At 40.5% G+C, this 17,368-nt stretch overlaps 1 pseudogene; it reads left to right on the top strand.

The window, feature by feature from the left end:
- On the top strand, nt 1,385-2,825 carry Gm11485 (predicted gene 11485; annotated as a pseudogene).
- The last annotated feature ends 14,543 nt before the right edge of the window (nt 2,826-17,368 follow it).

The following is a 17,368-nucleotide window of genomic DNA, read 5'->3' as shown; positions in this document are numbered from 1 at the left end:
GTTTTGCAAAGGGGTGTGGCTGAACTCTCCAAGATGGCTGTTGCTTGGCTTGGAGGACAGTCACTCACAACCCTCTTCACTCCTTTTATTCTGATGTTTACAATTTTTTCACACGTCTTCTTCCCCAGTGATTTCTGAGCCTTTGAGGGGGTGATTTATATGTATGATTATAATCCTCTTGCTCAATAGAGAAGTCACATCTTTATGTCTTTTATTAATTTGTTCATCTATAGAATATGGTAGGTAGTGAGTCTTATAGATATGTTTTCGACTACAAAATCCAAATGAGAACTTTTCCATTTGGAAGATAACCAAGGAACAGAAAAGTCTTCAAATTGACACAAAACTGAGATAATCACCTGTGATTGGGAACATTAAGTATGGGGAAAGACTTTAGCTGGTGCCTCAGTGAATTAACCAGTAACAGTTACTTCTCAACTGGAGCCCATGACTTCCTTTGGTTAAATATTTTACCCAAGTAATTGGTATTAGATATGAATATCACTCCACGAAGTGGACCTTAAGTCCAATTAGAAAGTTGTATCTATCTATAACTACTGAAACCACTATTTCATCAGCTGGTGCATCATTCCTCACATGTTTATCACAATGCAAGATCCACAGCTGAGTAGTACTCTAGGGCTCACTTCTACCTAGCATCCTTAGTATCAACTTATGGAAGTACAGGGAGTAGTTTGGAGAGAGGTGGTATTTTGCTCCCAGTCCTACATTATTTCACCTAGTCTGATAGACAAAGAGAACAACCTCTTCAGGCAACAACTCCTAGGAAATAACAAAATTCAAGTACTGGGACTCCTGAAAAACCACCTTATGGCTTCTGGGAGTACCTGTTTTTACATTTTGTGTACTCTTTGGCATTTACAGGCACAATCTATCACACTTTTCTCTACTCACTTCTGTGGGTATCATTTGTACCTTTCCCAACCCTAAATCTTCCAAGAATTCTATAGCAACACCTGGCTTTCCTAACATTTATGCATTATATCCCGTGTTGTTTTTTTCAGGTATAATAGAGTATCTCTTAGTTTCCAAATACAAAAAACAACCACCACCACCACCAAAACAACAACAAGAAATCAAACCAAAACAAACCAAGAAAACAAAAATGAATTAAAGGCTAGTGTTACACTCTCCACAAGTGACAACAATTTATTTCAAGCATGGGCAGAGTGATGTTGCAAAGTTCCAAGGCACTTTTTTATAATACATACTGGGGTTGAGAAGAGAAGCTTGGTGAGGAGCATTGAAGATTCACTGTCATCTGTTGCAAATAAGTGGCAGGTGATCACAGAATGTCACGACTAAGATCATACTAAACTCAAACACAATCAAGGTCTAACATAACATACAAATATTCTATCAGGGTACACCAGATTCCAGCTCTTTCGCTTGCTTCTGATCCTCTCCGCTGCTGCCCTCGTCCTCGTTTGCCATGATCTCTGTCTGCATCCCACTTGCCACCATCGCTGACCAGCAGCAGCTGCAGTTGTCACTGGTGAAAGGACTCACCTTGGCTGACAAAACATGCCTCCGACTCTCAGCAGCACTGGCATCCTGACCAGAAAGGTTTCGAGGAGAATCTTCCAGGACGCCTGAAGGACTTCAGCAGAGCTGGAAAGTAAAGTGCCTACTAGCGCTAGCGTTGAGGATGAGCCCTTACTAACAGAAACTCGCTGCTGCCTCTTCGCTGTCTTTCCCATCTAGTACCATGATATCTGGCAGATGTACAAGAAAGCTGAGGCCACCTTTTGGACTGCTGAGGAGGTGGACCTTTCCAAGGAGATCAGCACTGGGAAGCTCTGAAACCCGATGAGAGACATTTTATAGCTCACGTTCTGGCTTTCTTTGTAGGGAGTGATGGCATACTCAATGCAAACTTGGTGGAGCGATTTAGCCAAGAAGTTCAAGTTACAGAGGCTGGCTGTTTTATGGCTTCCAAACTGGCAGGGAAGGCATACACTCTAAAATGTACAGTCTCCTTATTGACACTTACATTAAAGATCCCAAAGAAAAAGAATATCTTTTCAATGCTATTGAAACAATGCCTGTGAGAAGGCTGACTGGGCCTTGCATTGGACTGGGGACAAAGAAGCTACACATGCAGAACGAGTTGTGGCCTTTGCTGCGGTAGAACCAATCTTCTTTTTCTGGTTCTTTTGCACCGATATTCTGGCTCAAGAAACAGGGACTGGTGCCGGGCCTTACATTTTCCAATGAGCTTATTAGCAGAGACGAGGGTTTACACTGGGACTTTGTCTACCTGATGTTCAAGCACCTGGTATACAAGCCAACGAAGCAGAGAGTAAAAGAAATAATCGCCAACGAGTTTAGGATAGAGCAGGGGATCCTCATGGAGGCCTTGCCTGTGATGCTGATCGAGATAAACTGCACTTTGATGAAGCAGTACATTGAATTTGTGGCCAATAGGCTTATGCTGGAGCTGGGTTTTAACAAGATTTTCAGAGTAGGAAACCCATTTGACTTCATGGAAAATATTTCATTAGAAGGAAAGACAAACTTCTTTGAGAAGCGAGTAGGTGAGTATCAGTGGATGGGAGTCATGTGAATTCCACAAAGAATTCGTTTACCTTGGGTGCTGACTTTTAAGTAACTGATCTTGTGCTCTTTGTTTTTTTCTCTTCTTGTGTGATGAATTTTCTCCTCTTGCCATTAAAAGAAATAAAAAAGCAACCAACTGGCTACACAATGAATTGTCATTAAATTTGTTAACAGGTATCTAAGAAGCTGGGCAGCTACCTCAGTCCTCTTTGCTAGGCTGGTCACTAGAAGAAAGTATACTTCAAACAATGGGTACTTGGATCCATAGGGAGATCCTCTCCTTGGCTTTTACAAGAAGTATGGTCACCTTTGACCTCATCAAAGTACTAACAGCGCCGGGCCAGGCTTTATGAGCAGTGACCCTCAAGCAAGTAGGTTTAAAAATTTAGATGCCATAGGTCTGTTTAAAGATGTCAGCCGGGCATGATGGCGCACGCCTTTAATCCCAGCACTCGGGAGGCAGAGGCCGACGGATTTCTGAGTTCAAGGCCAGCCTTTTCTACAAAGTGAGTTCCAGGACAGCCAGGGCTACACAGAGAAACCCTGTCTTGAAAAACGAAAACCAAAACGAAAACCAAAAAAAAAAAAAAAAAAAAAAAAAAAAAAAAAAAAAAATGTCAGCCTCACTTACTGCTTCCTGCAGGCATGTAGAATTTACTTAACAAGTTTGTAAATAAAGCTGACACTTTGCACACACAGACATAGTACTCTCAGGGGGAAAGCCTGCTTTGTTTGGTTTCTAGACTAAGCAGGAAGAGTTCTGTTTACCGCTGATTGCAGTCTCATTCAAAGTGTAAGTGACTAAGTTAGTGTTGAACAGGCTTGTCATTCCCAGGTTTCATTCTTCAGTGAACTGAATTGTTCCATCAGCTTTGAAGTCAGACCTGTGCAGCCTAGGCACCAGCAATGGTCCAGTCCATAGATCAGTTCACAAGCGGAGGTCAGTGTAGAGAACTTCCAACTTGGAGTCACTAGAAATTTAGCCATGATTTGGGAGACTTGCTGGTTGACTCTGTCTTTATTTGTATGAAAAGCAGTATTTTTCTTATTTTCAAGTTGTATTTTGTCCCATTTCTAGTTAGTACAGAGTATTGAAAGGGCTTCATAGGGCTTTGAATTGTGACCCATGCACAGTCTTGGTCCTGTCAGTGGTAAAATCAGGGCTGACATCCACTCGTTGTTCTCATTTTGATTGTGTGAGGGGGCACTATTGAAACTTGATCCATTTATTTTAAATTAAAAAAATAAACCACATCTTACAAGGTTTTACCTCTATGTTTTTTTCCCTTAAAAATATGTTCAGTATTATCTTTACGTTTGCAAATGCTACGATGGTACTATAAATTCTGACATTTGCCTAAATATGAGTGTCACATGGCTTTTATTTTTATTTTAAGTCAGGGTCTTAAAAATGTAACTCTGGCTTGGCCTAGAACTTGCTATGTAGACCAGGTTAGCCTCAAACTTGCCTATGTCTCCCAATACTGTGATTAAGGTTTCTGCCACCATACCTGGCTTCACCCAGTGAATTCTTAAACATCATTAATGTCTGTTAATGTGTGTTCCTTTCAGATTGGAATGCAGATCAGTAGATAACAGCTAACAGATAGTTAACCCTAATCTGCCTTTATGTGCATTATTAATCTGTGTTTAGGGAAGGGAGCAATAGCCAGAATTCACTTAGTGAGTTTGAGGCCACTGGTGGGTACATATGTGGGACTCTCTTAAAAACTAGAACAGCAAAAGCAAGTGCTCCCTGAGGTAATTCACAATGATCTCTAGCTTGCTTCTTAACTGATATTATGAATTGGCTCATAACTCTGGTCAGTTTTCTTTGTTTTATAGACATTTCTGTAATGCGAGAACCCATTGTACCTTTTAAATTATTGTTATTTAAAATTAATAAACTCCTAGTCTCAAAATTGCATGGCAAAAAAATATTCTATCCATTAGTATCAGTTTCTTCCTCCACTGATCCATGTTAGGGACAGTAGATGGTTAGGAGCAATAAATTAACTCTTCAGTCTCAGTCATTCTCTCTGAGCCATTCACTTCCAAATATTGGAGCTCTTCCACAGAGCCTTCTTGCATTTCTCGACTCATAATAAACTTGGTGGGTCAGATTCACACTACTCAGCCCCACTCAGAGTAAGTGGTGAAGGAGGTCCCACTCTCCCTTGTTGCACCAGATACTCAGGCTGCTTCTCTGGGCCTTACAGATGCTGGATAGACACTGGTTGTACCTGAAGCTGTTGCCTCTGCACACATCACATCTGGCTGGTAAGGGAGGCCCTACTTAAGGAAATTGTCTCAACTTCTTGAAGGAAACATAAATACGCTGAGTAGTTGGGATGGATAATTGCTCACTGCTGTAACACATTTGATCTTATGCATCTGTATTGTTTTAACTTAGATTCCTTCTGTAAACTGATCCTCCCACTTTAACATCTTCCAGAAGTTCATTAGCACAGAAATTGGATTTACTTTATTTTTCCCCCCAGGAACTAAAATGATGAAATTTGTATCACATTTGCATTCTTGTATTCCAGACAGATATTTTCCTATGCTTTGCCTTTCTCTTGTCTTCTCCAGGTGGCTCTTCCACTTTATAGACACTCTTTATATTCTAGTCTAAGTAACTTAGCTCCAACAAAGCCTTTGTTAATTCATAATGATCCTGGACCACCAGAGAACTTAGCAAGACTGATAAAGCTCCATGCCTGTGTTCTTGCTGAATTTCGTTCTTCCTCAAGTCTCTGTGAAATGTCCTATCAGGCCCCGTGATCTGGACATTATATATTGCTTCTTTCTTTGTCCACTCAGTAGCCTGTCCTTTCTCTACTGTACTCTTGCCCCTGGTATCCATGAGGATCTCCAGTGGTGATGGCCAAGAATTTATAACTTCTTATGAGCCAATTCATCATCGGCTGATTCCATTTATACCACCTCAGGTAATGGAGCTTGTGTCTCCAAGGTGGACATGCGATTATATTATTCTGCTTCTTTGCTTCCATAGCACTCAGACTGACCCCATGTGTCTTGTACCTGATAGCCTCACAAACCAGGATGTGAGTGATCCTTTCATTGACTACTTAAGGCTATTCCTTAATTCTAGCAATTTTCTTGTTTAATATTTCTTGACATCATGGTCTCTTACATGGTACCATTTTAAAGACTGCCATCTTCATGATGATCCATGAATTTTCCTTTTCTCTACCAAAGAACAAAGTTGAAAGGTGTCTTTTCTTGCTTCTAGGTCATTCCTTCTCTTATCACAGCCTGACATTTTCAAGAAGTTTCAGATTTTAGAGTTCCAGGAAGATCTTTGTATTAGTGGTCTAATATGATTTTGGGCTTTCTTCCCCTTTTGGCCCTACCCCTAAATATTGGCAGGCTAAAACTTCCATTTTTCTTTCTCTTTTATTCAATTTACTCACTAAGAAAGGGCAATAGTGAAGCCATTGGTCTCACATACCTTTCTTACTGCAATTCCTCCTTTATACCTTCACACTTTCTCCACTCTCAAACCTCAGCCTAGTGTTTATCTCTTATTACAAGTAGGTGTGGCCAGGCATCCAATATAGGTGCTTGCTGATAACTTCATCCAGGAAAGCATACTCTTAGAGCTTGGAAGGTCAGCTCTAGACCTATGGCTGTTCTCAAAACGTCTTCATACTGCCAGGGCAGATCCCACCAAACAAATAAGCATTCTATCCCATGCTAGCTGGAAAAAGACTTCCATCCTGCCATATTTCCTATAAACAGTCTCTGCCTACATAGGTATCCTACATAGGAAACCTCTGACAAAGTTCACTGTGGGGAAATCAATGAGTTTATTAGACTTTCCTCCAGATCATAGATAAGAATAAAGGTTGTGGGTGCTTCTTTCCTGAAACAGATCTCCCATGGAACATATTACCCAATAGTGATGTGGGCTTCCCAGTAACCATATAGACAATGCTCCTCTCCCAGTGTCTCTCGTTTTATGTACTCCATTACCTCCAGAGGCCATGTGGAATGAGAGCAGATTTATACTTAGCAGGTGTTCGGGAGCTGCTGGATACTCAGCTGAAGGTCTCATGGCTTACCTTGCCTCTCCCTGTGGGAATTTAAACAATCAATAAGCTCAGCTGAAAAGCAGACTAAACATGAAAAGGAAGATAATTTATGTTCGTTATCATTTTGGTAAAACAATCAAGCCACCTTTGGAGTGGTAACCTACCTGGCTGTGTCCAAGGACAGGCAAGGAGCTGACAAGAAAGGCAAGATAAGGGGTAAGATTGTGGGGGCTCCAGTGTACACACTGTTGCCAAGAAGACCACTGAAGGAATGAATGCCCCAAATTGGTAGAGAATTATCAACCATCTTCTTATTGACGGGAAGGTGCTAGGCAATTCAAGGATTGTACCAACCAATGAACTGAGCATATGAGATACTTCTGAAGATGACTTTCCTAGTTAGGCTCCCATGGAAACCTATAAGCATTATTTTAGGTATCAGAAACTAATGGTGAAAATAGTCATAGAAGACCAGTACAATAACTTCAAGGTGGATAGTTTGTTAAAATACCATAGGCCTCCCTCTCTTGGTATTGACAGACCTTGTGGGGACTATAGATAATTAAGACCATTGTTCCTTCTGACTCTGCCAGTGATACAACCTTGGAGGCCCTGAGTTCATTCACAAATTCCTATAGGAAACAAACTATCATGTAGCATTAGTGGGACAAGAACTTAATGGGAAATCTGCAGGCACAGATAGGCTTTAACTCCCACAGAAAAGAAATTCTAACCTTAGGAAAACAAAAGGATAAGAAAACACACGCACACACACACACACACACACACACACTTGCTCTCGTAGTTTCCCAAAGAGGAAAACTATGCCTCTAGAGTCTAGTAGTAAGAGAACAACATGAGCCTGAGTTTCCATTTGGGCTGAAGACAGTCTTCTCAGACCAGTCCAAATACACCCTCAAAAGTACTAGCCCATCCTCTTCAAACCATTTTTTGAGGCCACAAATGAGGAAGAGCAGAGTCTGTTGTGAGAAAAAACATTGCAAAAAATCAAATGGATTCTTATCAGTGCACCCAGTCTGGAAGTCCTAAACATACCAAATACTTCATTATTATTATTATTATTATTATTATTATTATTATTATTATTATTATTATGTATTTTATTCATTTACATTTCCAATGCTATCCCAAAAGTCCCCCATAACCCCCCCCACTCCCTTAAATAGACTGCAGCAAGTACTTCTTTTTGAATGTGCATTAACACACTGACAAAGCAGTAGAAGTTGTTCTACATTTGTCGGAATAACGGCATCATCCATGGCATACACCTCTAAGCATCTTTATTCCACCACTCATGGCTTGCGATATGAGTGTCAGATTGTGACAAATTGACTATGGGTCAAGAATTAATTGTCTCCATATCACGATTGATTCTGACATTAAAGGAGTACAAGAAACAAGTTTTGTCTCACTAATAATCATATATAGTCAGATATCAAAGAATTCTGTATAAGAACCTACACATCCATCCAGCTGTATGTAGTGAGGACCCCAAAACTTGCAACCCTATTGCAAGTCTGATCAGGAGATTCCAATCAGACTGTGTCAAAATTATGAACAAGATGCCTTCATTGGAAGAGCTCCATTTGAAAATCCAGTTGTAAACATCACAGCTTTCCTGAATCCAAGATTGGAAATAACTGTTAAACATTGTATGTGCTTTCTCAGATTATTTAGAAGCCCCTCTATACTCACTTCGATGGGCCACAGAAAGTGGCTCAACATCTCCTGATAAAATCTTTGCACAGATTAGAATCTTTTCTTTTTTTTAAATAAATCTTTTTTTAATTAAGTATTTTCTTCATTTACATTTCCAGTGCTATCCCAAAAGTCCCCCATACCCTCCACCCCCCACTCCCATACCCACCCACTCCCACTTCTTGGCCCTGGCATTCGCCTGTACTGAGGCATATAAAGTTTGCACAACCAATGGGCCTCTCTTTCAACTGATGGCTGACTAGGCCATCTTCTGATTTATATGCAGCTAGAGACACGAGCTCCAGGGGGGTTATTGGTTAGTTCATATTGTTGTTCCACCTATAGGATTGCAGATCCCTTCAGCTCCTTGAGTACTTTCCCTAGCTCATCCAAAGCTGTTTGGACCTGATGTGGACCTGAAGGATCTGAACTCCACTCTCAGTAGAGAGAGATCAAGGACTGTACCCTTGTTTTCTCCTTATAGAGATTATCTAGACAGGATCTTCTACCCCAAATGTCAGAGAGGCCATGTTCCAGGTGAGTCTCTTCTGCATAGACACTTGGGGTTCTGTAAGTGGTGGGATCAGATGGCCTGTCCTTCATGAGGACCGAGCTGAGCCGACTATGGAGTGAAGCCCCATTCCCACAGGGCTGTGTTATTGCACACAGCCCAAATTCTGGCCTCCAGTGTCTAACTTCCTGTGTCACCTCAAGGCAATGGAATTTGGACTTGTTCATAGTTGACTCTGACCCAGAGGACAGGCAATTACTTAGAGTGACTCAGGGAGAGTGAGGGTGCCATGTTTATGCTTTCTCTCTCTCTCTTTCTTCTCCTCTCAGGTGCTCTGTATAATTTGTCTGGTTACCACAGGCCTTCCTCAAGCCCTCAAACTCCAATGGTGATGCCATCTCCAGTATACCAGCCTTGGGATTATGGCATGTCTGGATCTTCTGGACAGCTTCCTGGGAACCCATCTCTGATCATGTCCAGTCAGGACTCACTGGTTCCCAGATGGGACGCCTGGAATGCCACCTATCCATTGCCAGTTCAACATGTACTTCCAGCCTCTCTCCCTGGAGACAACTTTCAGCTGCCGTGGTCTTCTCGTGATGAGAGCTCAAGTCCTCAGTGAAGACATGAGGGGACTTTTCTTTTTCCTCTAAAACCACTAAGAATCTTCCAGCACTGTATGGATCCTCAATGTCTCTATCTTATTGTAAAGGAAATGTGAAATCAAATAAACTATTTTGACACCTCTCTTTTCTTTCTTTTTTCATTTTATTAATTGGGTATTTATTTCATTTACATTTCCAATGCTATCCCGAAGTCCCCCAAACGCTCCCCCATGCACTCCCCCACACACCCACTCCCACTTCTTGGCCCTCTTGTTCCCCTGTACTGAGGTATATAAACTTTTCATGACTAATGGACCTCTCTTTCCACTGATGGCCGACTAGGCCATTTTCTGATTCATATGTAGCTAGAGACAAGAGCTCCAGGGGGGGGGGGGTACTGGTTAGTTCATATTGTTGTTCCACCTACAGGATTGCAGATCCCTTTGGCTCATTGGGTACTTTCTCTAGCTCCTCCATTGGGGGCCCTGTGATCCTTCCAATAACTGACTGTGAGCATCTACTTCTGTGTTTGCTAGGCCCCGGCATACTCTCACAAGAGTTTCTTTCAGCAAAATCTTGCTACTGTATGCAATGGTGACAGCGTTTGGAAGCTGATTATGGGATGGATCCCTGGATATGGCAGTCTCTAGATGGTCCATCCTTTTGTCTCAGCTCCAAACTTTGTCTCAATAACTCCTTCCATGGCTGTTTTGTTCCCAGTTCTAAGAAGGGGCAAAGTGTCCACACTTTGGTCATCATTCTTCTTGACTTTTATGTGTGCCATTAATTGTATCTTATATCGTGGTATTCTAAGTTTCTGGGCTAATATCCACTTATCAGTGAGTACATATTGTGTGAAACTTTGCAACTTTATGAGGTCCCATTTATCGATTCTCGATCTTACAGCACAAGGCATTGCTGTTCTATTCAGGAATTCTTCCCCTGTACCCATATCTTCGAGGCTTTTCCCTACTTTCTCCTCTATAAGTTTCAGTGTCTCTGGTTTTATGTGGAGTTCATTAATCCACTTATTATGACCTTAGTACAAGGAGATAGGAATGGATCAATTCCCAATCGTCTACATGATACCCTCCAGTTGTGCCAGCACCATTTGTTGAAAATGCTGCCTTTTTTCCGCTGAATGGTTTTTGCTCCCCTGTCAGAGATCAAGTGTGAGTTCATCTCTGGGTCTTCAATTCTATTCCATTGGTGTACTTGTCTGTCACTATACCAGTACCATGCAGTTTTTATCACAATTGCTCTATAGTACAGCTTTAGGTCAGGCATGGTGATTCCCCAGAGGTTCTTTTATCCCTGAGAAGAGTTTTTGCTATCTTAGGTTTTTTTGTTATTCCAGATGAATCTGCCGATTGCCCTTTCTAATTTGTTGAAGATTTGAGTTGGAATTTTGATGGGGATTGCATTGAATCTGTAGATTGCTTTTGGCAAGATAGCCATTTTTACTATATTGATCCTGCCAATCCATGAGCATGGGAGATCTTTCTATCTTCTGAGATCTTCTTAATTTCTTTCTTCGGAGTCTTGAAGTTCTTATCATACAGATCTTTCACTTATTTGGGGTCACGCCAAGGTATTTTATATTATTTGTGACTATTGAGAAGGGTGTTGTTTCCCTAATTTCTTTCTCACCTTGTTTATCCTTTGTGTACAGAAAGGCCATTGACTTGTTTGAGTTAATTTTATATCCAGCTATTTCATTGAATCTGTTTATCAGGCTTAGGAGTTCTCTGGTGGAATTTTGCGGGTCACTTATATATACTATCATATCATCTGGAAAAAGTGATATTTTGACTTCTTCCTTTCCAATTTGTATATCTTGATCTCCTTTTGTTGTCGAACTGCTCTAGCTAGGACTTCAGGTACAATGTTGCATAGGTAGGGAGAGAGTGGACAGCCTTGTCTAGTCCCTGATTTTACTGTGATTGCTTCCAGCTTCTTACCGTTTACTTTGATGTTGGCTACTGGTTTGCTGTAGATTGCTTTTATCATGTTTAGGTATGGGCTTTGAATTCCTGATCTGTCCAAGACTTTTATCATGAATGGGTGTTGGATTTTGTCAAATGCTTTCTCACCATCTAACGAGATGATCATGTGGTTTTTGTCTTCGAGTTTGTTTATATACTGGATTATGTTGATGGATTTCCGTATATTGAACCATCCCTGCATCCCTTGGATGAAACCTACTTGGTCAGGATGCATGATTGTTTTGATGTGTTCTTGGATTCGGTTAGCAAGAACTTTATTGAGGATTTCTCCATCGATATTCATAAAGGAAATTGATCTGAAGTACTCTATCTTTGTTGGGTCTTTTTGTGGTTTAGGTATCAGAGTAATTGTGGCTTCATAGCATGAGTTGGGTAGAGTACCTTCTGTTTCTATTTTGTGGAATAGATTGTGAAGAACTGGGAATAGATCTTCTTTGTAGGTCTGATAGAACTATGCACTAAACTCGAAACTTGTCCATTTCATCCAGGTTCTCCAGTTTTTGCTGAGTATAGCCTTTTTGTAGAAGGATCTGATGGTGTTTTGGATTTTTTCAGGATCTGTTGTTATGTCTCCCTTTTCATTTCTGATTTTGTTCATTGGGATTCTTTCTCTGTGCCCTCTAGTGAGTATGGCTAAGGGTTTATCTATCTTGTTGATTTTCTCAAAGAACCAGTTCCTCCTTTGGTTGATTCTTTGAATAGTTCTTCTTGTTTCCACTTGGTTGACTTCAACCCTGAGTTTGCTTATTCCCGGCTATCTACTTCTCTTGGGTGAATTTGCTCCCTTTTATTCTAGAGCTTTTAGGTGTGTTGTCAAGCTGCTAGTGTGTGCTCTCTCTAGTTTCTTTTTGGAGGCACTCAGAGCTATGAGTTTTCCTCTTACAAGTGCTTTCATTGTGTCCCATAAGTTTAGGTATGTTGTGGCTTCATTTGCATTAAACTCCAAAAAGTCCTTAATTTCTTTCTTTATTCCTTCCCTGACCAAGGTATCATTTAGAAGAGTGTTGTTCATTTTCCCAGTGAATGCTGGCTTTTTATTATTTATTTTGTTATTGAAGATCTGCCTTAGTCCATGGTGATCTGATAGGATGTATGGGATAATTTCAATATTTTTGTATATGCTAAGGCTTGTTTTGTGACCAATTATGTGGTCAATTTTGGAGAAGGTACCATGAGGTGCTGAGAAGAACATATATCCTTTTGTTTAAGGATAAAATGTTCCCTAGATATCTGTTAGATCCATTTGTTTCATAACTTCTGTTAGTTTCACTGTGTCCCTTATTATTTTCTGTTTCCATGATCTGTCCGTTGGTGAAAGTGGTGTGTTGAAGTATCTCACTATTATTGTGTGAGGTGCAATGTGTGCTTTGAACTTTACTAAAGTTTCTTTAATGAATGTGCCTGCTCTTGTATTTGGAGCATAGATATTCAGAATTGAGAGTTCCTCTTGGAGGATTTTACCTTTGATGAGTATGAAGTGGCCCTTCTTGTCTTTTTTGATGACTCTTGGTAGGATGTCGATTTTATTAGATATTAGAATGGCTACTCTAGCTTGTTTCTTCAGACCATCTGCTTGAAACAACTGTTTTCCAGCCTTTCATTCTAAGGTATTGTCTATCTTTTTCTCTGAGATGAGTTTCCTGTAAGCAGCAAAATGTTGGGTCTTGTTTGTGTAGCCAGTCTGTTAGTCTGTGTCTTTTTATTGGGGAGTTGAGTCCATTGATATTAAGAGACATTAAGGAAAAGTAATTGTTGCTTCCTATTATTTTGGTTGTTAAAGTTGCCATTCTGTTCTTGTGGCTTTCATCTTTTAGGTTTGTTGAGGGATCACCTTCTTGCTTTTTCTAGGATGTGGTTTCCGTTCTTGTATTGTTTTTGTTTTGTTTGTTTGTTTGTTTGTTTGTTTTTTCTGTTGTTATCCTTTGAAGGGCTAGATTCATGGAAAGATAATGTGTGATTTTGGTTTTGTCGTGGAATACTTTGGTTTCTCCATCTATGGTAATTGAGAATTTGACTGGGTATAGTAGCATGGGCTGGCATTTTTATGCTCTTAGTGTCTGTTTAACATCTGTCCAGGCTCTTCTGGCTTTCATAGTCTCTGGTGAAAAAATCTGGTGTAATTCTGATAGGCTTGCCTTTATATGTTACTTGACCTTTTTCCCTTACTGCTTTTAATACTCTATCTTTATTTAGTGCATTTGTTGTTCTGATTATTATGTGTCCGGAGCAATTTCTTTTCTGATCCAGTCTATTTGGAGTTCTGTAGGCTTCTTATATATTCATGGGCATCTCTTTCTTTAGGTTTGGAAAGTTTTCTTCTATAATTTTGTTGAAGATGTTTGCTGGTTCTTTGAGTTGAAAATCTTCATTCTCATCTACTCCTATTATCCATAGGTTTGGTCTTCTCATTGTGTCCTGGATTTCCTGGCTGTTTTGAGTTAGGATCTTTTTGCTTTTTCCATTTTCTTTGATTGTTGTGCCGATGTTCTCTATGGAATCTTCTGCACCTGAGATTCTCTCTTCCATTTTTTATATTCTATTGCTGATGCTCAAATCTATGGTTCCAGATTTCTTTCCTAGGGTTTCTATCTCCAGCGTTGCCTCACTTTGGGTTTTCTTTATTGTGTCTACTTCCCTTTTTAGGTCTTGGATAGTTTTGTTCAATTCCATCACATGTTTGGTTGTGTTTTCCTGCAATTCTTTAAGGGATTTTTGTGTTTCCTCTTAAAGTCTTCTACCTGTTTAGCAGTGTTCTCCTGTATTTCTTCAAGTGAGTTATTAAAGTCCTTCTTGATGTCCTCTAGCATCATCATGAGATATGCTTTTAAATCTGTGTCTAGCATTTCGGGTGTGTTGGGGTGCCCTGGACTGGGCAAAGTGCTGGGTTCTGATGAAGGAGAGTTGTCTTGGTTTCTGTTAGTAAGATTCTTACGTTTACCTTTCGCCATCTGGTAATCTCTGGAGTTAGTTGTTATAGTTGTCTCTGGTTAGAGATTGTTCCGCTGGTGATTATGTTAACCTCTACCATCAGACCTGAGAGACTATCTCTCTCCTCTGAGTTTCAGTGGTCAGAGCACTCTCTGCAGACAAGGTTTCCTCTTACAGGGAAGGTGCACAGACATCTGGGCTTAGGACCTCCCTCCTGGCCAAAGATGAAGGCCGAAAACAGGACCTTTCCCAGAAGCTGTGTTGCTTTGGCCTGTCACAGAAGCTGTTAGCTTCTGTAGTGCACACTCTCACCTGTGCAGACTATTTGCAGTGGAGTCCCGGAACCAAGATGGCTCCCACCGATGCTGAGGCTGACATAACTCTTTTCATGTTTAATTCTTGTCCCTTTAGTAGGGGACATAAGTATAGAGGAGAGAGGATGTGGTACTTCATGGTGAGGTTCATTTTGTGGGTACCTGATACCTGTTGTCTACCCTCCATTTCCATAAGATTCCTGACCCTGAGTCTGCAACTCTCTCTACTTCACAGACAACAGCTCAGCAGCTCTTTCATTTTCTGGCTCTGTTGTTGGAGAAGCCCTGGTCAGTGATCCACAGACTCCATTTTTTGAGAATACTGCGATAATGGGTTCAAAATTGAGTTGTACGTGGGTGGTAGATGCAATATCAATTGAGAGAATATGAAAAATTATCTAAATATTTAGGTTTCAGATACTAAAATAGAATGTCTATCAAGGGACATTGCCACCAAACTCATTTTGTATCTCATATATAGGTAGAAAGGATTGTTAAGTTAGGTCTAATAATGTCCTGGTGATTCACATTTACACACACACACACACACACATATATATATCTGTCTACCATGTATATATCTTTGCTTTGGTTTTTGGTTTTGGTTTTGGGTTTTTTTTTTTTTTTTTTTTTTCCTGGTTTTCAAGACAGGGTTTCTCTGTATAGTCTTGGCTGTCCTAGAACTCACTTTGTAAACCAGGCTGGTCCTGAACTCAGAAATCTGCATGTCTCTGCCTCCCAAGTACTGGGATTAAAGGCGTGAGCCACCACTGCACGGCCCATCTATCTATCTTGATCTCTATCTCTCTATCTGTCTCTATATCTCCCCATATCTATGTATCTATTTATCTATGTATCTAGTATCCATCTATATTGCACTTGACATTCCACATTGTACAGTTACATCACTCTATGTCTAATTAAGGTCATAAAGTATTTATTCTTTAAATGAATCATGACCAAGGGCTTTCTTCTGAGACATACATATATGTTATAGGTCTACAAGAAGGCTAGAAAAGAAGGAAGTTCTACATTGCCTGCATGGTATCATCCTGCCTAGGAAGTGCATGCACTAACTGAGGTTAGAGCAGGGGTTGTCTGTTTTTGGGGGGAGATGTGTTTTGAATTGATGAAGCTCCCAAAGGGGTCACCTAAAGCCAGTCTGTGAGCCAAGCATACTCAAACCACCACATTCCTCTCCCTGGCCCCTTGTTCAAACACAAGATTCTATGGGCTATACCTAGCTATAGCATAATACTAAAATATGCAGTCTAACTGACCAAGTCCCCATACTATAGAACACTCTCAAAAAAATTCGAAAGGCCATAATCTGATCATGTGGTTTAATGTCCATTCAATGACTTAAGGGTAGTGCTGTATAAAATCAAAATCACGAAGCAGATCATATACATCCAACGTCATAGGATAAATATTCCTAATTGAAAAAGTTACAGTGAAGAAATACTGAACCAAAGCAGGATAAAAATTCATCTGTGCAAACGCCAAACACTGTAACTCCATGTCTGTTACCAGCTTTGTTAAGAGCTTTGCTGAGCTGGTTATCTATGCCTCTAGTCTCTCTAATATCCTCAAGTCTAAAAGGTAACCTTAAGTTGCAGGTTCTTGTTCTAATGTCTGAGACCCACACATTATCATCTAGGCTCATCCATAGGGCTTGGGTCACTTCTTCTTCTCTGCCCTCTACAGGACTCTAGGCTTTGGTGGATGACACTCCATTACTGCTATTCTTGTTGGTCATCCCATTGCATTGGCATCTCCAAAAGGCTGGGGACTTCTACTATATGTAGGCTTCACCAATAGCCTCTCAAAGTCTCCCTTCAATGTACCTAGTCACTAATTCTTTGCATGACTTCTTCAATCCTAATTTATCAACTACAACTAGGGCTGCACCTTCACACACAGCCTTACCTAGGTGCTGAAGGCAATGGCAACCCCACAGTCACATCTAACCTCATACCTGGGAACACCTAGAGTCTGACCTACCAAACAAAGAGCATACATGCAATGATCTGAGGCCTTAGGCACATAAGTAGCATAGGGCTGCCTTGTCTAGCCTCAGTGGGAGAGGATGATCTTAAACCTGCATAGACTTTATGCATCAGGGTAGAGGTAATACCCAGGGAGTCCACCTACTCAGAGATCAAGGGGAGATTTGGAGAGGGGCCAGCCTTTTGGGTGAAAATTTATTGATGAGTTTTATATGAAAGAAAAAGGAAAAAAAAAAACAGTTAAAAATAAACGAACTAGCTGGCATGGTGGTGCACGCCTTTAATCCCAGCACTTGGGAGGCAGAGGCTGGTGGATTTCTGAGTTCGAGGCCATCCTGGTCTACAAAGTGAGTTCCAGGGCAGCCAAGGCTACACAGAGAAACCCTGTCTCCGGAAAAAAAAAAAAAAAAAAAAAAAAAAAAAAAAAAAAAACCCAAAACCCAAAAACCAAAAATCAAAAAAACGAAAAAAACCAAAACAAAGAACAAAAAACAAAAAACAAAAAATAAATAAATAAACAAACTACAAAACATTAAGAAAACAACAACAACACAAAGGGCCTTCCCTGATAACTCTGAGAGCCAAGGCTCAGCTGCTCTCCACTACCCCTTCATAACTTAAAAATCAGTACCACCTGG

Source organism: Mus musculus, chromosome 4, assembly GCF_000001635.26.
Source record: "Mus musculus strain C57BL/6J chromosome 4, GRCm38.p6 C57BL/6J".
Lineage (NCBI taxonomy): Eukaryota > Metazoa > Chordata > Mammalia > Rodentia > Muridae > Mus > Mus musculus.
The sequence above is the reverse complement of the archived record's forward strand: the minus strand, read 5'-3'. Positions and strand labels throughout refer to the sequence as shown.